Source organism: Microcaecilia unicolor, chromosome 1 (assembly GCF_901765095.1).
Source record: "Microcaecilia unicolor chromosome 1, aMicUni1.1, whole genome shotgun sequence".
NCBI lineage: Eukaryota > Metazoa > Chordata > Amphibia > Gymnophiona > Siphonopidae > Microcaecilia > Microcaecilia unicolor.
Genome location: NC_044031.1, coordinates 212,839,708 through 212,866,625, shown reverse-complemented (window position 1 = coordinate 212,866,625; position 26,918 = coordinate 212,839,708). Strand labels below are relative to the sequence as shown.

The 26,918-nt window shown below is 42.1% G+C and overlaps 1 protein-coding gene across 2 annotated transcripts in view; it reads right to left on the bottom strand.

Moving 5' to 3' along the window:
- Positions 1-26,918, bottom strand: part of ELMO1 (engulfment and cell motility 1) — a 683,834-nt gene that overhangs the window by 598,797 nt on the left and 58,119 nt on the right. The window contains exon 1 of one of the 2 annotated variants that reach the window (XM_030204017.1): positions 22,370-22,510. The exons of the other annotated variant lie outside the window; for it this stretch is intronic. The gene's annotated coding sequence lies outside the window, so the exon portion shown is untranslated. Of the gene's footprint in view, positions 1-22,369; positions 22,511-26,918 lie in introns of those variants that run through there. 2 annotated transcript variants of the gene reach the window in all.

Below are 26,918 nucleotides of genomic sequence, written 5' to 3'. Positions count from 1 at the left end.
GAATTGGTCATACTCTGTTTTTTGGTATGAGAAAATACTTGGAATAGAACCCTTAACACTTGTCCAAGGGAGGAACTGGTTCTACTGCATTCTGCCAGAGGAGGGCAGACAGATCCTCTCAAAGTACTGTCATTTAGAGGAAGTTGAAATGAGACTCTCGGTGGATAGTCAGGAGGTCTTTTTTCCCCAATGCAAAGCATAACCATGACTTATAGTGTGTAGCACCCAATGGTCGGAGGTTACAAGAGGCCACCTCTGTTGAAAGAGAACGAGTCTCGTCTCCCTCCAACCAGTAGGTCACTTGGCACAGACAACTGTACGGTGGCATTGCTATCTAGGAAGGAATGAAAAACTGGGCTGTTTAGACCAAGATGGTATCTGGAATTTTTGATCCTGCTGCTGTTGTAGTCCTTTGAGGCAGGAGTAGGAGTGTAACGATGCTTAGACATATAAGAATGAGTGCCAAAATCCTCCTGCAAACTTTCAAGAAGAGGTAACAGAAGTCTGTGGCTTAGGTATAGTTTTTATAGTACCTGTATGTTGTTTTTTTTGTTTTTTTAATTAGGTTGGCAACTTCTTTGACTTTTGTTACCAAAACAAGTTTTCTTCACAACAAGGGACACCCGCTAGATGCTCCTAGGCAGCAGATTTGAGGCTGGAGACCCTCAGCAAGGAAAGACGTCACATTGCTACCACTAAGGTGTAGCAATGCGGGAAGAGACATCACATGCATCAACAAAGGCTTGCCTTGCAAGATATTTAGGACAGTCCAGAAATTTCATGTGAAGCTTATGGAACTCATCAGCCTTCTCAGGGAGAAAGAATTGTACAAAGAAGAGAGTACTCTTAAGCAAACTGTGGAATAAATTTGATAATCTAGTATGCGATTGGTTAGCATAGAAGCCTGAAACGTTTTTCTACCAAAAAAGGGTCCAATGTTCTAGCTTCTCTTCCTGGAGGAACGAACAGAAGCATGAGATCCTGCACCTTTGTAAAAGGGCCTCTTGGTTTGTTAGCAGCCGTTACCCACCCCCTACCCCCAAAGAAGCTGCTACCCTAGGCTGTACTACAGCAAATATAACAAGCAGCACAAAAAATTGTAACAGAAGCTGAGCTAACCTGTGCACAAAGCCTAGCACAATTTACTGCATCAGCTCCTATACTAGTAATGCACTTTGCTACCAGTACACCCACTGACACTGGTGGGATATTTTTTTTTCCTTTTGGGAAGGCAGGGAAGAGTTATTAGTTTGTTTTTATTTTAGCTCATGCCTTTTCATCAAGAAAGGGAAAGAAGATAGGATTCAATATACTACCTTTCTGTGATTATAATCAAAGCAATTACATATTATATTGAGATATTTATTTTGTATCTGTGGCAATGGAGGGTTAAGTGACTTGCCTAGAATCACAAGGAGCTGCAGTGAGACTCAAACCCAGTTCCCATGGCTCTCAGGCCACTGCAGTAACAATTAGACTACCTCAGACTTGTTATATGCTGGTTGCTCTAGTACAGTAAGGAACTTTTGTGCTTTTTTAGTCATGAAGTCATTACTGCATCTGAGAAATGGGCACAGTACCACAGCTTTTTCAAACTGTTCACCATGGGTGGATTCCTTTCATATACTTTAAAGTTCCTGATTTTCTGAGACTGCGTGAAATAAAAACACAGTAAACCAGGTCTTCTCAAACCTAAGTTTTTAAGATAGCCAACATGAATTCATGTTAGATAAGTACATAAGTAGTGCCATACTGGGAAAGACCAAAGGTCCATCTAGCCCAGCATCCTGTCACCGACAGTGGCCAATCCAGGTCAAGGGCACCTGGCACGCTCCCCAAACGTAAAAACATTCCAGACAAGTTATACCTAAAAATGCGGAATTTTTCCAAGTCCATTTAATAGCGGTCTATGGACTTGTCCTTTAGGAATCTATCTAACCCCTTTTTAAACTCCGTCAAGCTAACCGCCCGTACCACGTTCTCCGGCAACGAATTCCAGAGTCTAATTACACGTTGGGTGAAGAAAAATTTTCTCCGATTCGTTTTAAATTTACCACACTGTAGCTTCAACTCATGCCCTCTAGTCCTATTATTTTTGGATAGCGTGAACAGTCGCTTCACATCCACCCGATCCATTCCACTCATTATTTTATACACTTCTATCATATCTCCCCTCAGCCGTCTCTTCTCCAAGCTGAAAAGCCCTAGCCTTCTCAGCCTCTCTTCATAGGAAAGTCGTCCCATCCCCACTATCATTTTCGTCGCCCTTCGCTGTACCTTTTCCAATTCTACTATATCTTTTTTGAGATACGGAGACCAGTACTGAACACAATACTCCAGGTGCGGTCGCACCATGGAGCGATACAACGGCATTATAACATCCGCACACCTGGACTCCATACCCTTCCTAATAACACCCAACATTCTATTTGCTTTCCTAGCCGCAGCAGCACACTGAGCAGAAGGTTTCAGCGTATCATCGACGACGACACCCAGATCCCTTTCTTGATCCGTAACTCCTAACGCGGAACCTTGCAAGACGTAGCTATAATTCGAGTTCCTCTTACCCACATGCATCACTTTGCACTTGTCAACATTGAACTTCATCTGCCACTTGCACGCCCATTCTCCCAGTCTCGCAAGGTCCTCCTGTAGATGATGAAGTTACACACAATGGGGGCACTGCATGCAGATCAATCTCATACATATTCACTACAGATATCATGAAAAGCCAACTGGCTCTGGGGACCCCAGGACAGGTTTGGCAAGCCCTGTGATAAGTGTCTCCTCCAGTACTAGGATCTGAATTTGGAAACAGAACCCCATATGATGCTATAAGAAACAAGTAGGGACACACATTTCTCTGTTTCATTTGTGTACCTATTTTGTTTGTGTCTGTTCGTGTTATGTACGTGTGCATGTTTGAATGTGTCACGACAAGTGGGAAACAGATTTATGCTATATATAGGAGACCTTTTGTATGCAAATCTATCCAGTGCATATCCATGATTGCAGGAATCCTGAAAAACAGACTGGCCAGTTGTGCCTTCAGGAAAGGGTTGAGAAGGGCAGATTTAGGGCTTCCTTTTCTGCTGCTTCCCAGTGTATTTGCAACGTTACTAATACACCAATTAGAATTTAAATTCCATGGTCCAAATAGAAAAGCATGGCTTCAAAACAGACAGATGACCAACAATCATAGTTTACTGGGTAACTATATTCATGGGGGGGGGGAGGAAGCCAAACATATTTTTCTTCAGAATTATGTTTCTACAATTCTGAGAAATAATTAGTTAAACTGTTGAACTACAGGGGTAAAAAATTAATCTCTCACTCAAATCCGACCAAAACAAATACAATACAATACTGTTTCAGTTCTAACCCACTTTGTTTTCATAACTGTTTCATTTCTTACACACTGGCACACACTTTTTCTTGCGTGCCAAAACCTTCTGTCTAAAATGAAGTGCAGGAGCTGAGCCTGGGTGACTTGCTGCTGTCTGAGAGCACTGGCTGACCTCAACGTGCCTGATTTATCGCCACGCTTTCTTTGCTCTCACCAGCTTTGCCCTCAATTCCCCTCTCTACAGCCAGAAAATGAACAGACAGTTCCCACAGACACCATGGAAGCCCTGCGTGCACAACATTTACGTAGTCACAAAGCTGCAAAGCATATCAAAAACTATAAAAACCACAGCTTCAAACTAAGAGGATACAGCCTTCCATTTTAATTCCTGGCAGCTAGATGCATAATTTAGTATTATTTAAAGACAAAACTGACATGGAATTCTTTGTAGTCAAAATGTTATAGAATTAAAAAGCTTTTTTATTGAGCCGACATGAAGTCAGTCATCAACATAAAAAACCACCGAGAGTCAGTGAAAAGATCGAGAAAGTTACTGGTGCATCTTGTGACTGAGAAAATCACTCTTAGCAATGCTGAAGTCTGTCATCACATGATCATAACGTTATTTCAGGAAAGCAAAAGCCCACACAAAACTGGCAAACTGAATGAGAAAATAAAGCCTCTTTGCTAGCATATCTGACAACAGGCTCCAACAGATACTTCCCCGGTCAGTAACAACTTAGAGCTCATTCTCCTCTCTCAAGTGCAGGTGGAAACCTGATGTGCAGGAGGGTAAGCTAACCATGTCCACCAACAGAAAAAGAGAAATACCCAAAATGATTAGAAAAACAGCAACACTGTAAAATGATGGCACAGAAAGAACACCATGTACCAGACCATCCAATCTGCACAAGACAGCCAGAGCTGCACCTGCCACAACAGCCATGCACTCCTGTGTCTTGATACAAGTGTGAAGGTCTCTTCAAGTTTGTTTTGGTTTCATCCTCTCTCATCCATTCAGTCATGAAGCTAAAGCTGTACCCACCTGAGCAGTCAGGTTACAGCCCTGTAAGACCTGATGAAAGTGTAAAGGTCATTTAGGTGTGCTTTTGATTCCAGCCTCATCTCTCTAGACAGGTAGCCCAAGCTGTACCCACCATACCAGCAAGGTACACCCCTGCAGGCTCTGATTAAAGAGCTTTGCATTGATTTCATCCTCTATTTAAAAGAGTTCTTACCCAGTCCTCAGGATATACCAAGCCAGTCTGGTTTTCGAGATATTGTCTACAATAGAGGCAGTGCATGCAAATTTATTTCATGCATATTCATTGTGGATATCCTGAAAACCTGACTAGCTGGGTTTGTCCCAAGGAATGGGTTGAGAACTCCTGTTATATAGGAATCTATGCCTTTTTTTTTAATCCCACCACCATTTTTGTCATTCCCCACCCCCCACACACCAGAATACCATTCCAGGCATTCACCACCCTTTCCATGAAAAAGGAGACTATAATATAAGGTTGGTTCCAAATGTCCCGCCTGACTCATTTGGCAGCTCTGTGGAATAGTGAGGTTTGTACTATAGAGCACAGGGTTACAAAACCATTCTGAACCCACACACATAAGAGTGAAATCCACATTTGGATAAATTTTTCAGAGTCAATTTCTATATGAAAATAACTGGCAGATCTGTAATCTGTTGCTTGTCTACTGAAATGAACAAGATAAAAGAGAAACATCTGACAGGAGACTACATTGTTCTGCAAATGATTAAGAACAGGTTCTTGATGGGGGTTTTTTTGTTTTGTTTTTTTACTTAAATCCTGCTTAAAGCTTGCAAATGTGAGAAGTAGGACTATATACATTAGACAAGAGTCAAAACAAAACCAATAGCCTTTCATGTGCCCCACAGAACAGATGCTAGTTTTTGAGGGGAAAAAGAACCCCCAGAATCATTAGACCAAAGAAAATCAGAAGCAGGAGAAAGGAAAGAAATGTCAACTGTCACTATCAGCTCTAAAATATCCTTTCCTGTAATTGTCACGGACCATGATTTTTCTTTCCCTCCTGGAAACAAATACTTGTTACTAGAGCAACAAAAAGCAAACGCCCTTCAAATGTTAACATGCAAACCATGCCGTAAGCCATTTCAGTGCTGCAAATTGTAAGGATTCTTCAGGGACCACAGAACTCCCAGAAGAGCATTCATTGGTGCAGATGCCTGAAAACTGCAGGACCACAAAAACCTAACCTCCAGGCTGCCAACATTTCTTCTATTTTAAGGGCTTCTGGTCTTAAAGGCATTTATTTTTTTTTACTGACTCAGGTTTTACAGCATTTATAATACATACCTCGCATCCTGAAATCTGGAGGCTAGGAGCATAAAGCTTAGAGCTGACACTAGATTTAAAGTAACAGCATCACATTATTGCACTTTTAATCTCTAACTGCTGTACTTGAGCAGTTAAACGGAAGTAGTCTTATTCCTATTCATTTCCAGTTTTGGTTTCACTCTTATGGAGAGAAGTACATTTCTGATGTCTTAGAATGTATTTCCTACCTATCCACAATTAAGAAACTAGGATTCTGATTCATAAAGTTAACTTTTGAAGTCAGCAGCACCTACTGGTAGTTTCTAAAACCAAGATCACAGGTTGCAGCCAGTGGTGCCCTCCAGCTGCAAAGGTCTATCAAACTCAGAATCCCATTTCCAACAGATCCAAGTCACAAATGCCTAGCAGGAATCCAAAAAATCAGCAAGATTCTATGCCATTTACCCCAGGCATAAGCAGGGTTTTTCCCAGGGCTATCTTAATAATGGTTTATAGCCATTTCCTACAGGAACTTGTCTAAATCTCTTTAAACCCACCTATGCTAATTGCTTTTACCACATCTTCCTGCAATAAATTCCACAGCTTCACTGAGTGAAAAAAAAAATCAAAGCTTTCAAAAAGGTTCTAGGTCAGTGACCTAGCAGCTAATTACCACTGATGGTATCTTATATTACAGAAGTATCATGGAGTACACACTTGAAAGAGGTTCAAGCAGGTAGAGTGAAGCAAATAGGTTCCAGCAGCCCAGCCTGGGCAAAGACAATCTTATAACAGATGGCCACTGACTGTACCTATAATTGTATTATTTAAAAAAAAAAAAAAAAAAAAAGATACCTATAAATGTTATAGGCTATAACATGGAGGAGTGGCCTAGTGGTTAGGGTGGAGGACTCTGGTCCTTGGGAACTGAGGAACTGACTTTGATTCCCACTTCAGGCACAGGCAGCTCCTTGTGACTCTGGGCAAGTCACTTAACCCTCCATTGCCCCAGGTACAAATAAGTACCTGTATATGTAAGCCGCATTGAGCCTGCCATGAGTGGGAAAGCACGGGGTACAAATATAACTAAAATAAATAAAACATCTAAAGCAAGGAAAATTTTTCTGTAGACTGCAGCAAAACAGTATATAGTTGCCATTGCATAAAGAGTGCTGGCATGGCACTGACAAAGGAATATGTTCAGTGGTGTCCCGGTAAATGTAATACATTTATTGACATTAAATCTGACATATGGTTTACTGTCAAGACTATTCCTCACCCTATACACCCACTACTGAGAAACTAGAAGAAGCTGGCCTGTTACAGATTCCTACTGGCACTGCATGCCAGCAGAATCCTTCACATCGGTCGCACATGCAGAACATGGACAGAAATTTAACTGATACAAAGTAGGGGCCACAAAAACAGACAAAAACTGGAGACCACCCCCCTCAAGAAAGCCAGATTCTATATACAGTGAAAATACTACTACTACTTATCATTTCTAAAGCGCTACTAGACGTACACAGTGCTGTACACTTGAACATGAAGAGACAGTCCCTGCTCGACAGAGCTTACAATCTAATTAGCACAGAAAAACAGGGCAAACAAGAGATAAGGGAATATTAAAGAGAGGATGATAAAATAAAGGTTCTGACCAAGTGAATAAGGGTTATGAGTTAAAAGCAGCATCAAAAAGGTGGGCTTTTAGCTTAGATTTGAAGATGGCCAGAGATGGAGCTTGACATACTGGCTCAGGACGTCTATTCCAGGCATATGGTGCAGCAAGATAAAAGGAACGGAGTCTGGAATTAACAGTTGAGGAGAAGGGTGCAGATAAGAGAGATTTACCCAGTGAACAGAGTACCCGGGGAGGAATGTAGGGAGAGATGAGAGTGGAGAGGTACTGAGGAGCTGCAGAGCGAATGCACTTATAGGTCAATAAGAGAAGTTTGAACCGTATGCGGAAATGGATAGGAGACCAGTGAAGTGACTTGAGGAGAGGGCTAATATGAGCATAACAACACTGGCAGAATATTAGTCTGTCAGCAGAATTTTGAACAGATTGAAGAGGAAAGAGATGGCTAAGTGGGAGACTTGTGAGAAGCAATTGCAAGAGTGTAAGCGAGAGGTGATAAGAGTGTGGATGAGGGTTCTGGTAGTGTGCTCAGAAAGGAAAGGACGAATTTTGCTGATAGTATAGAGAAAGAAACGACAGGTTTTAGCAGTCTGTTGAATATGTGCAGAGAAGGAGAGGGAGGAGTCGAAGATGACCCCAAGGTTACAAGCTGATGAGACAGGAAGGATGAGAGTGTTATCCACAGAAATAGAGAATGGGGAAGGAGGAGAGGTTGGGTTAGGGGGAAAGATGAGAAGCTCAGTCTTGGTCATGTTTAGTTTCAGATGGCGCTGAGACATCCAGGCAGCAATGTCAGACAGGCAGGCTGATACTTTGGCCTGGATTTCGGCTGAGATTTCTGGTGTGGAGAGGTAGATCTGGGAGTCATCAGTGTAAAGATGGGAGAGATAAGAAGAAAACCAGGAAAGAACAGAGCCCTGAAATCCAAGTGAGGACAGTGTATCAAGGAGTAGGCTGTGATCAACAGTGTCAAAAGCAGCAGATAAATCGAGAAGGATGAGGATAGAATAGAAACCTTTGGATCTGGCCAGGAACAGATCATTGGAGACTTTAGCAAGCACTGTTTCAGTTGAATGAAGGGGGCGAAAGCCAGATTGAAGTGGATCAAGAATAGCTTGAGATGAAAAAGTCAAGGCAACGGCGGTTAACAGCACGTTCAAGTATCTTGGATAGGAAAGGGAGGAGGGAGATGGGGCGATAGTTGGAAGGACAGGTAGGGTCCAATGAAGGTTTTTTAGGGAGTGGTGTGACTACGGCATGTTTGAAGGCATCAGGAACAGTCGCAATGGACAGTGAAAGATTGAGGATATAACAGATAAAAGGGATGACAGTAGGAGAGATAGTGTTAAGTAGATGGGTGGGAATAGGATCAGAGGAACAGGTAGTTAAGTTTTGAGGAGGAAAGAAGATGTGTAGTTTCCTCTTCAGTTATTTCAGAAAAGGAAGAAAAGGAGGCAGGGGTTGGAGGGTTGAGAGAATGGACTAAGGGATGGAGAAGTGGAGGTGACCTGGTTGAGAATTCAAGTTTAATCTTGTGAACCTTATCATGAAAGAATTCAGCCAGAGTCTGGGGGGAAAGTGAAGAGGGGGTTGGAGGTGAAGACACTTTGAGGAGAGAGTTCAGTGTGGCAAAGAGACGTTGAGGGTTTGAGCCAAGAGAATTTGTCAACTGGATGCAATAGTCCTGTTTGGCAAGTAAAAGAGCAGACTGGAAGGAGGTCTACAAGAATTTGAAATGTATGAAGCCAGCATGGGCACAGGATTTTAGCCAAAGGCGTTCGGCAGAGTGGGCACAGGAACGTAGGTAGCAGATTCTAGAAGCCAGCCAAGGCTGAGGTTTGGTACGTTTTACAGAACGGAAAATGGGAAGAGCGAGAGTATCCAGAGCAGAGAACAGTATTATAGGAAGAGACAGCCTCACTGACAGACTTGGATAACATAGTGGTAGAGAAGAGATTTGAAACATTGGAGGTCAGAGTAGAAGGGTCAATCGCCTGAACATTCCTAAATGTATTGGTTAAGATTGGACGGGACTGGGGAGGAGGGTGTTTAAGTGTGAAAGTTATCAGGTGATGGCCAGAGAGGGGAACAGTTGAGGCACAGAAACTGGAGAGTGCAGTTTGAGAAGGAGCAAGAGAGTGCGGAGAACAGTAGGAGAGGTACGATGACAGCGACAAAGGCGAGATGTACTCAGAAAGAAAGGAGATGGATGAATGGAAGGAAGGAAATGTTGAAGGTTGAGAGCTGAGAAAAAGGAAGAGGGAAAAAGAGATGGTAAGATGATGAATACAGAGGGTGGACAATGTGTTCCTGCAGTGTACAGTGGTTTAAGATGGAGAAACAAATTAGGAAGGGACAGTACCAAGAAGAAAAAGTGTACTGGAGCCATAAGTAGTAACTGGGAGAAAAATAAATGTAAAGAGAAAAACACGGCACCTAGAGCGGAGGCCCTGAGTGGATCGGAACCTGGGAGTCACCCCGGAGAAGGTTGTAAAGGATATGCAGAAGAGCTGCAAGTCCTCCACAGCACCTGAAAGGCAGCCAATGGTAGAGCTGGGGACCTCTCAGCTGAGGAAAGGCTTACCGGGGTTTAGGCTGAAGCCAGCATTCCTCCCCCCTGCGGGTAAAAGTAACAGAAAAGATATCAGTGAGAGATGGCTACACAAGTAGCAGCTCCGGGAGTGTTTAATAAGGAGATCCCACACGGGTAAAGAGCCAGGAAAAACACCTTGACATCAGTAAAGGCCAGAAATGGGGCCATGTTTTAGCAGGACCTAACTGCCTGCCTCAGGGGTCAAAGGAACACTGGTTGGTGATAAATCATGTTGTATACCTGTAGTCCTGGAGCAATGACATGTATGGGAAAAAACAAATTCGATGAGAATTAAAAGGGAATCGAAATAGGCAAAAAAAAATAGCGCATCATATGTGCGGCTATAGCAGCTCACTACCTAGTATGGCTTTGAGTCTTGGGACAGTCATGCACAGGGTTGCTCTTTCTGAAGACACAGTAGAGAACACCGTAAAAACCATTAAAGATCACTGCAATACCAACCACATACTCCAAGGATGGCCTGGAAATAAACCCCTCCTCTACATATCCCTACCAACACAAGGCTTATTCCAATGCAAACAATCAATGCACCAAACCTGAAATACCCAACATCAGCCTCTGCCAGCTTACAATACCACCTACCAACAAAGACCTCACACAAGGGACAGATGACAGCCCAAACAGACCTCTGACCGGTTGAGAAGACCAACCCAAGCTTTTCACTCACAAGCCCAGTCGCTCCCAGTGCGGAAAAGCCTCTCACACTTCCCATATGCCTGGACCCTGATCACCTCAGACAAGTGGGTACTGACCATCATCAAGACCAGATACTACATCAGGTTTCAGTCAAAATCCCAAAACAAGCCGTCCAATATCCAGAAGCCACCAATCCCCCTTCCACTCCAGGAGATTGACTCCCTTCTTGAGGCAAAGGTGAAATAACAGGTCCCTCCCAAGGAAATCAGTCAAGGCTTTACTCCCACTACTTCATCATTCCAAAGACAACACAGGGATTCCACCTCTGTTGGGAGGTACCACTACTGTATTTCCTCAGCTCTGAGAGTACTCACCAAATGCATCACAGCCACAGCTGTCCACCTACACAAGCAAGTGGTCTGTCTCTTCCCCTGCTTGGATGACTGGCTTATAGCAGGACCTTCCAGAAGGCCCAATCCATAATACAGAACACTATCACCCTCCTCCAGAGCCTGGGGTTCCCCATCAGTTACATGAAGTCCCAACTAGCTCCCTCCAAATCCATGTGGTTCATTGGAGCCATCATCAACACTGTGATTGCCAAGGCTTTCCTTCTGGCTATGAAAGCAGACTCTATTAGTGCCCTGACACACTCCAGCTTGACTTAGAAGACCTCTACAGAAAGGACTTTTCTCTACTTCCTGGGACATCTTGCAGCCACAGTTCATATGATCCCATTCAAAAAAAACTCTACATGCTCCCTCCCCAATGGCACCTACACAAACACTGGTATCAATACATATACATTAGACAAGAGTCAAAACAAAACCAATAGTCTTTCATGTGCCCCTGAGAACAGATGCTAAGGTTTTGAGGGGAAAAAGAGCCATTAGCATGCAAGATCCCTGCTGATGCACCAGCAACCAAAGCCATCGTGTGGTAAACTGACTGGGCATATCTCCACACCAACAGACTATTCCATCAGCCTCATCACCAACTGACACTAACAACGGATGCCTCCAAGAGTGGTTAGGGTACCTATCTCCTCCACCTGCAGACAGGCAGCACATGCTCCCTGCCCCCCAAAACCCATCAGCACATCAACTTCTTGGAACTGAAAGCAATAGGGAAGGCATGGAAGTCTTTCACAGCACACTCTTTGCAGGCAAGAACATCCTTTATCCAGACGGATGACCAGGTCACCGTGTTTTACATAAACAAGCATGGTGGCACTGGCTCCTGGATACTCTGCCAGGAAGCCTACAAGATCTGGTAGTTCACATTCTCCATCAGATGCCTTCTCCACACCACATACCTGCCAGGAGGAGCTCAACACCCTCAAAGACAAACTGAGCCAACAAGTGGACCTTCATAAATGGTTGTTTCACGACCAGATCACAAAGGACTTTCATCAGTGAAGAATTTCCCATAGGGAGCTATTTTCCACAGAGTCCAAACACAAAATGTGTCTTCATTTAATCCAAGTGCACCTCACCACTCAGAAATCACACTGGATGCCCTCAATATTCGATGGGGGAAACAATTACTGTATGCATTTCCCCCAACCCCTTGATATCCACGGCTGTACAGAAAATTCTCTTATATGGTGCTCAGGCCCCTCCCAGTGCATCTAAGGATGAACCGGGCAGGGGCTTAGCACTGCCATTTTGGAAGCAGGCGGGCCTGTGGCAGGAGGCTGTCCTTTTGCCTCCTACGTCAAGGTAGGAGGAAGGGTCTGGGTGGGGAGGGGAACTATGGAATCCTGCTAAACTACCAGGGCTATTAGTGGCCACCAGGGGGTCTAGCCTGGCCTGACCTAGGTCTTGCTGGGTTGGGTCGGGTTCAGAAGGGGGTCCACCGCACCACCAGGGATGTCATTAGGAGATGGGAGGAGGCTCAGCAGGTCCACCAGACCACCAGAAATGGACAGTTCTTCTGTTTATGCCCTGGCCAATGCACAAAGCTACAAGTCTGGCAATGAAACAATCCAGTTCTGTGTATGTGTTAGGCGCCCAAGTCGCAAATAGCGACCGAAGCACAAAGGGATTTCTGTGCATCTCATGGGCATGCCATCCTCTTTGTGCATGATTTGCTGTTTGTGACTCAGTAAGTTCTCCCGCGGCTGCCGTATTCAACTGCAAGCTTTGTGCATTGGCCCCTTAATCAGATAAGGTAACCAGACAAATCAGGCAGCACAAAAAACAAAGGCCTATCTTTGTCCGGTTTCACTTGTATGGTTAAGGGCTGAATACTGGCTATACGCACATATCCGGACATTCAATGATGATGCCTAAACATAGCCCAGGACTGAATATCTAGACATACAGCCAGCAGCAGCTAGAACATTTTTTTTTAATTATTTTTAAATTTCTCAACTCTATTTGATTATTTACCCCTCAATTTTAAAATGTACACCATACATTATCCCCAACTGCCACCCCCTGCACAAATAGTTGTCAACACATAAATGCCATGTATCTGGCACTTGCTTATTTCCACATAGAAACAATATGTGTAGTCTGCCTTCAAAAATGTGCTTTAAGCATATATGTTAAAAGATAGTTGCACAATTTGCCAAAGCGCATAAAGAATAAAGTCTTAACACAGACTACTAATGGAACAAAGTCAACATGGATTCAGCCAAGGGAAGTCTTTGCTTCGTTTCTTTGACTACGTAAACAAACATGTGGATAAAGGTGTATCTAGATTTATGGAAAAGCATTTGGCAAAGTCCCTTATGAGAGACTCCTGAAAAAAATTAAAAACCCATGGGATAGGAGGCAATGCTCTGTTGTGGATTAGGAACTGGTTGATAGAAAATAGAGGATAGGGTTAAATGGCCAATTCTCTCAGTGGAGAAGGAAAAATGAATAATGGACTGCACCAGGGATCTGTATTTAACATTTATTAATAATCTGGAAATGGAGATAACAAGTGAGGTGATTAAATTTGCAGACAACACCAAACTATTCAAAGCTGTTAAAATGAATGTGGACTGTGAAAAATTGCAGGAAGACTTTAGGAAGTTGGAAGACTGGGCATTCAAAAGGCAGATGAGATTTAATGTGGACGTGCAATGTGATGCACATTGGGAAGAATAATCCCAAACAGTTATTTGAAGCTAGGTTCCAACATAGAGGTCAGCACCCAAAAAAATATATCTAGGTTTAATCGTGGACAATATGCTGAAATTTTCTGCCCAGTGTGTGGCAGTGGCCAAAAAAGCATATGGAATGCTAGGAAATATTAGGAAATAAATAAAATAAAAAAAAAAAACAAAGAATATTATAATGCCTCTGTATCACTCCATGGTGCAACTACATCTTGCAATACTGTGTGCAATTCTGGTCACAGTATCTTAAAAAAGATATAGCAGAATTAGAAAGGGTTCAAAGAAGGGCAGCCAAAATGATTAAAGGGATAGAACTCCTCTCATATGAGGAAAAGCTTAAGAGGTTAGGACTCTCCAGCTTGAAAAAGAAATGGCTGAAGGGAGATATGATTCAGGTCTACAAATTCTGAGTGGTGTAGAATGGGTAAAAGTGAATCGATTTTTCACTCTTTCAAGTACAAAGACTAGGGGACTCTCAAGGAAATTACATGGTACTACTTTTAACACAAACAGAAGGAAACATTTTTTCACTCAATGAATAGTTCGTTAAGGTCTGGAACACGTTGCCAGAGGATGTGGCATCAGTGGTTAGTGTATCTAGGTTTTAAAAAGGTTTGGACAAGTTCCTGGAGGCAAAATGTCCATTCTCTGCTATTGAGATAGACGTGGGGGAAGCCACTGCTTGTCCCTGGGATCAGTAGCATGAATCTTGCTACTATTTGGGATTCTGTCAGGTACTTGTGGCCCCTGAATTGGCCACTGTTGGAAGCAGGATACTGGGCTAGATGGACCATTGGTCTGACTCAGTATGGTTATTATGTTCTTATACAAACTATGTGAAAATTATAACATCAGCAAATCTCACTTGAAAGCCAGGGTATGACGCCAGAGTATGCTGGACAGAATCTTAAAATTTACTGCAAGTGCTTGTCTCAATACTTGCATTGTATCAAAGAGTTCCTCCTGGAGTTCCTAGGGTGGAATTTGTACAGGAAATTCTTTTAATTGGGTCAGTGATGCCCAATATCAGCAAGATTATTTAAACTCTAATCACACTGCAGTGTTCCTGCTTGCTCTCCCCTGGACTAGTTCCATCCTTTACATCTTCACAATAGTGAATATAGTTGGAAGGCAACATCTTCAGCTCATGCAAAAAGCCTTCTGAACTCAGTAGCACTCTCTGGGGTCTGCATCTAGAAAATGTTTAGTTCAGCTGATCACCATCAATCCTCCATGACCATCAGTCAGAAATCTCAAAACTTACTTAAAGGATTGTCATATTTTTAGACCCAACCCAATTATATGTTTTACATCAAAAAAGAAAACCAAATGTTGGGATGAAAAATATAAAATAATAATTTTTTTCTAATACAATAATAAGTGAAATGTGCTCAGAACTAGGTGCTCTTAATTGGAAGAGCAGCCCACCAATCCATCATTGTACATAGTAATTTTTTTAAATGTCTTTTTTGTTAAACAATTCTATCAGCGCAATCTCAGTCCTCTTCAAAAACTCTCGAACAATCTACTTGAGCCTGGTGGGAGTACTCACCTTGGTGCAGTCGAACATATTTTATTTAAGACTGAATTTAAATTGAATGGAGTTTATTCATATTTCCCCCTGAAGAAGCATATGGAGTGGAGGAGTGGCCTAGTGGTTAGGGTGGTGGACTTTGGTCCTGGGGAACTGAAGAACTGAGTTCGATTCCCACTTCAGGCACAGCTTCTTGTGACTCTGGGGCAAGTCACTTAACCCTCCATTGCCCCATGTAAGCCGCATTGAGCCTGCCATGAGTGGGAAAGCGCGGGTTACAAATGTAACAAAAAAACATATTGTGAAACATTGGCCATGTTGGGAAGATTTTACACAGGTTCAAGAGAAACTGTACCTGGATTTATATCACGAGTCACAGAGGAGCCATTTACAGCTATACCAGCAAGGAAACCCATCAAGGAAGCATTGAACAACAAGATAAGTGATTTCATATACAGAGGACTACAGATCGTGTGAAAGTTTTCCAAGACGACTTGAGATTACACTGATAGAATTGTTTAATTGTTTAACGTCAAAGACATTTAAAAAAATTAATATATACAATGATGAGTTGGTAGGCTGTTTTAAGAGCACATTTCACTTAATTTATTATTAATCGTATTAGGGCATATATTTTTGTTTTTTTTTATATTTTCATCCCAACATTTGGTTTTAATCAGTCAGAAACGTCAGCATCACTTTTCACTCCTACCAAGGCCTTTGTTGTGAATCCTGCCAGAGTAAAAATCCATTCTTTAGTTGTAAATATCTTGTTAGAAAGTGTTACTAATGTACACCAATGCCCTTAACTCGCATTATTAGTAACAAGGTTCCATTCCACCACAAGGGACTCACAGTAAAAAAAAAAAAAAACACACACACACACATTAACATATACATATGCCAACTTCCTAGCATATGTTAGAAACGCTACATATTAATCTCCAAGCATGGTGACAAATGGAGGAGTGGCCTAGTGGTTAGGGTGGTGGACTTTGGTCCTGGGGAACTGAGGAACTGAGTTCGATTTCCAGCACAGGCAGCTCCTTGTGACTCTGGGCAAGTCACTTAACCCCTCCATTGCCTGCCGCATTGAGCCTGCCATGAGTGGGAAAGCTCGGGGTACAAATGTAACAAAAATAAATAAAATTACAAGAAAAGCACAACTGCAGCGTTGCTGAAGGGGTATTCAGTGAAATAAACAAACATCAACATGGGTGCTTAAGGATCCCTTCCAAATGAAAGGGTTTACAACACAGAGTAAGATCCACCATGACTGAAACATAATCTTTCTCATCATAAGAATTAATTACTGGTCTACTGAGAAGGTAACCACAAATACTAAAAAAGTACTTTAAGTTAACATATGCAACAAAAATTACCAGACTTAGGTAAGCCTTTACAGAAATGACTATTATGTGCCTTGGAGTGGATGAGTAATAACGAAATCAGCTAAAATGCCCTTTTTAAAACAGTTTTAAAGAGAGCAAGACTTGGGAGCTGTTCACTTAGCAGCAGAAAAAGCAGATGTCCAATGCCAGAAGCAAGGGTTAGGTGTGGCTATGATTGACAGCAGCCTGTGCCCTGCAGGCCTTTTAGCTACCACTCAGCAGGATTTTGGGGGTTTTTTTCTGAGGGGGTGGGGAGGTAAACATTTGTGGATTTCAGCTCAACTAAGAAGTATTGTTAAAGAGTACTCAATAACAACTACTATACCGGTTGCTTTTGGTGTCTCAGGTATGTTTTAGTGGCACCCTTGTAAAACAGCAGATTTTTATAGCCCCTGTTAGATCTCTCTGAATTTGCAAATTCCGATGCACATCTTTTATGCCATTTCAACCATGGGCCCCTTTCAGGACTGGCATTTTTCACAGTAAACAAGATCACTAGGAAATTGAACTATACTGCCTATGGAAAGCTTTTAAAATCTTCATGCTTCCATGTTTCCCGGTATGATTCAGATAAAAGATTGCTCTACAGCAGAGGTTCCCAAATCTGTCCCAAGGAATCCCTAAGTTGGTCAGGTTTTCAGGATATCTGCAATGAATATTCATGCATATTCACTATGGATATCTTGAAACCCCAACTGGCTAGAGACCCCCAAGACAGTTTTAGAAACTGCCGCTCTACAGCTTTGCAAAATAGTCGCCCTTTCAGCAACCAGGAGAAATGTGATGTCACCCACTTTCTGAAACATAGAATGTAGGCTGATAAAGACCATATGTCCTGCCCAGTCTGCCCATCCATACTATCTACCCTCCCTATCACTCCCTTATTGATCCTATGTATTTGTCACAAGCTGTCTTGAATTTAGATACTGTTTTTGTCTAAACCAATTCCACCAGGAGGCCATTCCACAAATTCACCACCCTTTCCATGAAAAAGTATTTCCTCAGGATACTTCTGAGTCCTTCATCTTATGCCCCCTTGTTCCTGAGCTTCCTTTCAATTGAAAGAGACTTGCCTCCTCTGTATTTATGCCACATAGGTATTTAAATGTCTATCATATCTCCTCTCTCCCACCTTTCTTCCAAAGAAAGATCTTTAAGTCTGTCCCCATACACTTTGATGAAGACCACTGACCATTTTAATAGGTGCCCTCTGGAATAACTCAATCATGTTTATATCTTTTTGAAAGTGCAGTCTCCAGAATTGTACACAATACTCTAAATGAGATCTCACCAGAGTCTTATACAGGGGTATCATCACCTCCTTGTATCCTACTTGCCATTCCTCTCCCTATGCACCCAAGCATCCTTCTAGCTTCCACAGTCAGCTTTTCTACCTGTTTGGGCCAAGTCTCTGGGTCAAATCTGTTTTTTCTAACTTTTCCCCCATATATTACAGCAACAATTCTGAACAACTCACTGAATTTAATTTTACAAATAGCCTTTGCATTAAGCTACCCAAAAATAAACAGCACTATACATACTCAGCCCACCTCGATCCTCGAGGCCTTGCTGTACACTTTTGAATCTCTAACCCCCACCCACTTTCTCAAAATGTATTTCTCCACTTTCACTAACATTGTAAGCTACATTGAACCAAACCTGTTTGGAAAATGTGGGATATAAATGCTGCTATAACTAAAATAAATACTAATCCTAACAGGATAGAACTACTAAATGAAACCCTAGATGATAGTATACAGTTAAGATGAGGTTTGGGTAAGTAGGTTAATGTGGGGGGGGGGGAGGGGAAGTTATCACCTTTCTATGTGTCTTGTAGCTCTTTTCTAACCTGCATGTATATAGACATATTTTTACTCCATATTGAAAACAATCAGTTTTCAAAAGAAAAAAAACGCATTTTGTTCCATTCTTAATTCGAGGCAGTGGAGTAAATGCAAATGAATCTCCTACTTGAGCAAACAGGAAGTTGGGTGAGGGATGATAACATGCACCCTTGACAGGCTGACACCTAGTGGTAGTACCACAGGACCACTAGGGGGGGTTGAACCTGCCAGTCAATAGGACAGAAGCAACTGGGATCACTCCTCTGCCCTAACCATCAAGCAGGTAGTTCTCCTGTTAGGTGTCAGAAGGGATGTCAGGGCAAGAAAGAATGTCATTAGACAATCTAGTGGGTGCCCAGAGTGTTTCAAGCTTCATTCAGTCTTTGATATACCGCCCTAGAGCGCACTATGGGGCCCTTTAACAAAGCGGTAGTAAGCCCACTGTGGGCTTACTGTGTGCTAATCTGGAGCTACTGCTGGCCCAACGCGGGTGCTGGCGGTAGATCCACACCCAGCGTACAGCATTTCTGGTGCTAGCGGAAATATTCAAAAAATATTTCCATAGGCGCTAACCCTGTGGTAAACCAGGTGGCACTGCAAGCTATCTGGTTACCACCAGATTAGCATGGCAGCCCTTACCACCACTTCATTGGGTGGCCTTTTTTTTTTTGGTTGGCCTTTTTACCTGCTGCATTAAAAGGGGCCTCAGTGCACAGCAAAAGCGGCCCCTGCCACTAGTGCAGGGCCCCTTTTACCGCAGCTTGGTAAAAGGACCCGTACCTGAGCTGCACAGACTGTGCTTTATTCTCTTAAAGCATTTGCCCATATAAATGGCTTTCAAAGCTGCCCTCTGCGGCATTGGCAGGAACAATTTATTTCATCTGCAATCAGTATAACAAACTATGCAAAGCATCTGGAGCAGGGAAGATAAAATCTGTGACTTAATAATCATAACTTCTAGTTATATTCTATGCACATGCCTGCCAACAGTAGTATATACATATGAAGGATAACAGCATTGAGCAGTCCTTGAAGGTCATGTAATCAATGCAGGATCCTTCAGGACTGTAGGAATCTGTTTTGCTTCTCACTTTTGGTTCACGTTTCATTCATCTGGCCTATCCTTTGTATTTATATCCAGACTCTTCTTATCTGGATTTACTTAATTCCACCCAACTCCTACATCCACTGACCTGTGTATTTGCACTCTTATGGGTCATTTTACTAAATTGTATCATATCTTACAATTTCTGCTGCTTATCACAGAAATTAACAAGTGGTAGCTGTAAATCTAACGTGGCAACTACTGCAGGTCATTAGTTAACATTTGTATAAGCATGCAATAATCAGGTTGCAATTAGCACAGAGGCACTTAGTGGAGGCGGTAAGCACTGCCAAGCATACGTTAAGAGCTGTACATTAGGGGGACCTTTTACTAAGATGCTGTAGGCCTAATGCAGGCCTAGTGCATGGTAAAAAAGCACTACCGCAGGACACGCTGAGACATCCCACAGTAGTCTGGCCATCAGCGCATGCTAGTCCTGTGGTAAAATTTATTTTCTATTTTTTGCTGCACAGGGGTTGAGAGTAGGCGTGCCTGCACTAATTGGATAGTGTAGGCACATTACCGCTCACGGAAGTAGCGCAGGGATCTCTCACCGCCTCCTAAATAGGTAATTGTAAGGGCTCCCAGCAGTAATGACCATGCGCTAATGGGGAAATTAGCACGTGGCCATTAAAAAAAAAATGAATGTAGCATTTTACTGATGCACTAGAAGTGGCCGCAGCACACGTGGGAAACCCATGAACTGACAGCAGCATCAGTCAAAGTGTGGCTTAGTAAAAGGAGCCCTAAGTGAGATTTGCTCTCCATGCCCAGATCTACCTCAACACAAAATTCACTTAATGTATGACTCACCCAGGGTTTCTTTTGAGGGGGTACTTGGGGGTACTGAGTACCAGCACCTTTACTATTGTCTGCTAACATTGACCCATGGTTCCCAAGTTTTAATGAAAGAGCTCAGGCTCTGCACACAAATTCTGCCTTGTCATGGATTCTGTGACTGGTTGCAAGGGGCCTGGCTATTGTGGGGTGGGACCCTCAGTGATCAACCAACCCCTGAAGGGTAAGCCTGGCATTTGAGTACCGGCACCTTTTTCGCTAGAAAAAAAATGCACTGGACTCAGCACACAGTAACCCTAAAAAGACCACAAAAGTGGTTAGTGCATTTCTGCGTTTGCAGTAACAGCATGCTCAACTGTGCATTAAAAGTCTAATGCATTTTACAAAAAAAAAAAAAAAAAAAAGACCCCTTACGGAGGGAGGTAGGGCTTAACTATGTGTGTGGATGCACACCATCTGCAAGAACTAATCAGATCTACCAAGGAAACTGTAATAAAAAGACATCTATCATGGCAGCAGGCTTGAGAGACCTCTTTGAGAATATTTAATGAAGCTCCTTGCACATAAGACATGTATGAAAATGTAAGCACTGCAACAAAGAAATGCAAGGCCTTATTGCTTGAATGAAGCAGCAGCAGCATTAAAATTGCAATTTTCAGGTTGGTAAATAGCCTCATGCCATGTTATGTTTCTTCTTAAGGACTGCCCTGGCCATAGTTTTTAGATAGGCTGCTACTTAAAGTAACACCTATATATTTTCTTCATTAGTGATTTAAGTTACGATGTAAATGGATTTTCATTTAAATCCAAATTCACCCTGATCAGCACAGTGCAGGAATGTCAAAAAACAGGACTGGTCTAAGGCCTTCCTTCAAAATCCAGTCATATCACATTATTATGGAATAAAAATTAGGTCATTGTTCTCACACAATAAAGTTAACATTAGACTTAAAACTAAGTTCAAAATTGAGGAATGTATTCTCTCTCTCAAAAAAAAAATTAAACTATGCACACAAAATTTATTCAGGTATTTGAGGGACAATGTTTGAGGGTTTTTATACATATTTTGTTTATTGATTTTGCTTATTAATATGAAGGGGTGTGCTGCATTGTGGTTTTATTTTCTATATTTTTTATGAATGTTTAAGATTTTGTTTAATGAACAGCTTAATGTCATGATTAATAGGACTCCACTCTAGGGAACAAGTACAAGGTCTCAGAAATGGTATATTATACAGAAGGAACATTGTATTCATCTCCTTCCCACCCCATCCTCTGCCTCTTATTTACTTCTCCAGATTCACTCCCCTCTACAGAATTTCAACTGCAACCCTCAATCAACATGAAGTCTTCATTGTAGCATCAGTGATTCCTGTCTGGAACCTTTTCAATCAGTTATTTTACTGTGTGCAGAATAAGCCCTTTTATCCTTAGTCACTGTAAGAAAATAATAACATGTAGCAATAGAAAGTCTAGAGATTATATATATATATATATATATATATATATATATATATATATATATATAGATAGATAGATAGATAGATAGATAGATAGATAGATAGATAGATAGATAGATAGATAGATAGATAGATAGAGAGAGAGAGAGAGAGAGAGAGAGAGAGAACCTTTTTTTTTTAAGTTTATATGGTAGCTTTAGCTGTGCCCTATTCTCACTCTCCTGTCTCTGCGCCATGTATAACCCTGTAATTCTTTTAAGTCCCTCAGTTCTATTACCACAACAGCAATTAACTTCCCTCCCTGCCATGTGGCGCCACTTTAAAAGAGCAATAAAAGGAGACTGCAATGCATGACCCCCCCCCCCCCCCCCAAGAACGAAGCCACACCCAATGAGTTTAACTGTGAAGACCAGTGTGTTTGAAAAATGAACCTTAAAAAGATAAAACAAAGCAAATGTGATCAGAGCTAATGTTCAGGAAGTCCTACCAGTGGATTGTACTACATAAGCTGCATGACAAACAGCCTCCACTGTAGATGCGCTAAATAGGTTAGAGGAAGCCAGGATGTTCTAACTTACGTTTGGGTGGGTTGTACAGTTCACCCTCAGCTCCCAGCCTCCTCCTGCACCAAGCAGAGATGGACAATAAAGACGATCTGAACAGAAGCAAGGTCTATAGCAAACACAAAAATGAAAAAAAAAAAAAGCCCAGAATCTTGTATTGCCTTCATGCACTTGAAAAAGGAAATGATCTTACAGTTTCCTTCCTGCTACTGTGATGAAAGTAAAACAAAAAATGGCAGAGAAAAAGAATCCGTAATCAGGGCACAGGGTGGCTGCTTAAGCTGGTGTTGACCACAAAATTTACTGTTGCCATGTTACTTGGGGAAAACAAATTTTGAGATCTTCCTGCAGAATTATACCCTTCTATCAGACCTAACATCTAAAATGTTCTCCTATTTTATGTGCTCAATGCCATTAACAAAAAAAAACAACTAAATAATGTCTTCATTCCTACACAGTTCTGACATTAAAGCTAACGTTAAACTGGAATGCTTCCAATATCAGAAGAAACCAGGCATGAGTTGGCTAAGGACCCCTCCAATCCTCAATCTTCCTCATTTCTAGCATCCTAAAATATTTTTTTAATGGTTTAGCATTATAAAATACAACAGCACATTTAGCACTTAAAGAAGTGAAGGTTACAGATAAAAAGAATAATGCCCAGTTAGAATACAACACATCCTGAAAGCACAATCCAGTCTCAAAAACACAGCAGCACAATTAGCACTTGTAAAGGAGAGAGAAAAAAAAAAAAGCACACAATGCAAAATACTCTCACCAACTTCCAGCCAAAGGTAAACTGCCAGGAGACAGAGGCCAATACTTGGTAAGTTTTCTAGTTACACCAGTAAATTTGGGTTCCTCTATATTTTATTAGAAGAAGCTGCAGTTCTGAATTTCACCAGGAGTGACTGTAGTTGAGATAAAATTGTGTCCTACCTAACTCTTTGCTGGTTTCAACCTGACATCTAAATCCATAGAACCAGAAAGATTACAGGGACTAGTTCAAAATGCCAGACTGAAGTTTGTTGAGGTGGTACTCTGTGCAGATGGGGTGGGGAGATGTCACCCCCCCCCCCCCCCCACCAAAGATTCAGGTTTACTGCATAGATTATTAGTAACCATAAACCATAATGGCACTTATCCCAAAACTCACAAAGGAAGGATCCTATCTATAAAAATGAAGAACTGCAAATATTCTAACAGACCCTAGAACACCACCAGTACACCACCTTTTGAGGCACAGAACAGGCCAGGTTGATGCAAGTCCCTATACAGAAGCTACATGCTTGCACAATATCTCAGTCACACAGAGAAGACAGGCAAGTACTCACCAATCTCACTAAATACAGAATGAATGAATGACTACATTGCCAAAATTAAAACTTCAAACCCCAAAATATCATGCTGAATTAACAGACAGAAATGCACTCTCTCCTGTACTGAGCCAAGAACAAAGATATGAGAAATAAACATCCCCAAAGTTGATATATTGTGAACACTATTTTGAAAATAAAATATTATTTCAGTCTTTGTAGTGTGGATACTTTTTCTAATCATGCTGGTCACACACACATACTTCTGGGGAACTGAGTTCAATTCCCAATGCAGCTCCATATGACTCTGGGCAAGTCACATAATCCTCCATTGCCTCTGGTACAAAATAAGTGCTTGAATATATGTAAACCGCTTTGAATTTAGATGAAAAAAAAAAAACCTTAGAAAGGTGGTATATCAAGTCCATTTCCCTTTCCCCTCTTTACTTCACTCACTTCCCTAAATCTCTCTAACATTGATATTCTCGCTCTCTTCTCTTCCTCTCTGATCAACCTCTTTTTCCCCTTTTGAAATCCTCTCTACCTTTTTTCACATCTCATCCACCTAACATCCAGCTTTCCATCACAGTCCATCTCCGTGCTCCTTCCCCAGCCATCCCATTCCCATCTTTTATTTCCCTTCCCTAACCCACTCCATATACCTCTGTATGTGCAGTCCTTATTTACTTTCCTTATCTCTTTATTACATTATATTACATCACATCAGACTTGTAGCCCGCTAACACCTCTAAGCGGGTTCCAATCAAAGAAGCCAGAACACACTTCTGGGTTGCAATATCAATACCAATTTTAAACACAAAATTTTCTGAAAAGATATGTTTTTAAACGCTTCCTAAATTATAAATAGGACAGTGATAGAGAAAATAACTGTTTCCTTCCATAAACATACTCCCTGAACTGCTAATAATCTATCAAAAAGGCCTAGCCTTTTTCTTCCTTTAACATAAGGAAGTATAAAAATAACTGTCAGACGAATGCCTCTAAACTCTGTTAACAGAAGCAATTTACAAATAAGCAGGAATTTCCCTGTGAAAGACTTTATAAAGAATACAAGCAATTGGTAACCAATGAAGTTTTAAATAAAAGGAAGTACAGAATCATACTTGGATAAGCCAAGCATCAGCCTAATTGCAGTATTCTCCACCGTCTGAAATTTTCTTAATAAACCCTTCGAACAGCCTTATCCCTTCACTAGCCCCAGTTCCTTCTGTTTCTCATCCCCTCCCTGATCTCCTTCCCCTTTTCTTTTCTTTTCTTTTCTTCTCTTACCCTCACCTAATCTCTCATCACCTCTCATCTGTTCCCAAATCTGATTTCCACCCCTTCTCATCCCATCACAGACCCAACTCTCTTTTCTTCCTCCCCCTCCACAAATTCCTTCCCATGTCTTTCTATTCCTTCTTAACCCCTCGCAGTCTTCTAAGCCCTACACACAATCTTACCTCCTCCTCCTCCTCCTGCTGTTATTCTACATTTAACACTCATCATATATATCCCAGAGTCAATTAATACCACTCACCAGTGGCATAGCTAGGGTAGTTGACACCCGGGGCCGGTCATTTTTTAACACCCCCTTCAAAATCCAGTACTAGGCATGCCAAGAATACAAAGCACTCAGGACCTATAGAGCAATTCTACCATACCATAAGCAGTCATTTCTACGAATCACACAAGAAAAAGGAAAGCATCTTAAACACTACAGTGAGCACTAGAACATCAATTCACCTATTGTAAAACGAAACCAGACAGAATAGTACAGATCATCGATCCTGCAAAGTCAATGCCAACTGAAAGCCATGTCTTTTTCACAAACACAGATACACCCTAATCCACTATAGAATAAGTAATCAAACTTTCTATTTAGACAGAACCCCCAAGATGCCAGCCTCTGCATACAATGCAACACCACAGAAACAGAAACTGTCCCCTAGTACTGTGCAAAATATAAAGACAGCAGATGTAAATTTGAAAAAACTAACAAGTACCAATCACCACTTTACAAATTAACAAATAGAAATAAAGCAAATACAGAAAATAAAATAATACAATTTTATTGGAGTAATACATTTAGCTTTCAGAAGCCAAACCCTCCTTCCTCAGGTCAATACAGTATAATGCTGTTACAGTATCTTATCCTATCCTGACCTGAGGAAGGGGGTTTTGTTCTCCGAAAGTTAGTCAAAATGTATTAAACTTAGTCCAATAAAAAAGATTACCTTATTTACATGTTCTATTATAAACATTTATTAACACAGCTACAATACTACTTTATCCTAAAGCAAAAAATAAAAATATATATTTTATTTACAGTTTGTTGTCTCTGGTTTCTGCTTTCCTCATCTTCTTTTCAATGTCTTCCTTCAATCCAGCATCTATTTTTGTTCTCTCTCTGCCATCTAGTGTCTGCCCTCTCTGCTGTCCCCTCTATCCAATGTCTGCCCTCTCTCCTTGCCCCTTCCACCCACCATCTGCCCCTGTCTGCCCTCTCTCTCTCCCCCTTCCATTCACTGTCTGCCCTTTCTCGCTGCCCCTTCAATCCACCATTTGCCCTCCCTCTCCCATCCATCCAGGGTCTGCCCTCCCTCTCGCTCCCCCTTCCATCCAGGATCTGTCCCCTCTCTCTGCCCCTTTTTTTCAGCCCCCAGTTCCAGCCCACTATCCCACCAGTCCCCAGTTTCAGCCCCAGCCCTAGCCCTTTTCTACTACTACTATTTAACATTTCTAGAGCGCTACAAAGTGTACGCAGCGCTGTTTCTCCCACCAGTCCCGAGCTTCAGCCCCCAGCCACTTCTCCCTGTCTCCTTTTCAGCTCCCAGTCCCCAGTTTCAGCCCCTGCCCCTTTTCAGCCCCAGTCCCAGTATTAGCCCCCCTTATCCCACCTACCCTCCTTTTCAGCCCCCTGTTCCAGCCCCCTTTATCCACATGCCTTGCATTAGGGCCCCCCCTTTTCAGCCCCAGACCCATTCTCCCACCTGACCCAGGCATGCCCCATTTTCCCACCAGCCCCAGGCATGGCCCCTTCTCAGACCCCAGTTCCAGCCCCCTTCTCCCATCTGAGAACCCCCTCCCCACCCCCAGTCCCCTTCTCCCATTTGAAAACCCCCGCCCCTCCCAAAACACCTTCTCCCATCTGAGAACCCCCTCCCCACCCCCCAGCTCCATCGACAGACAACAGCCCTCTTCTCCTGCCACTACCCTGCCTTTAAAAAAAAATTTGTGAAGCGGCG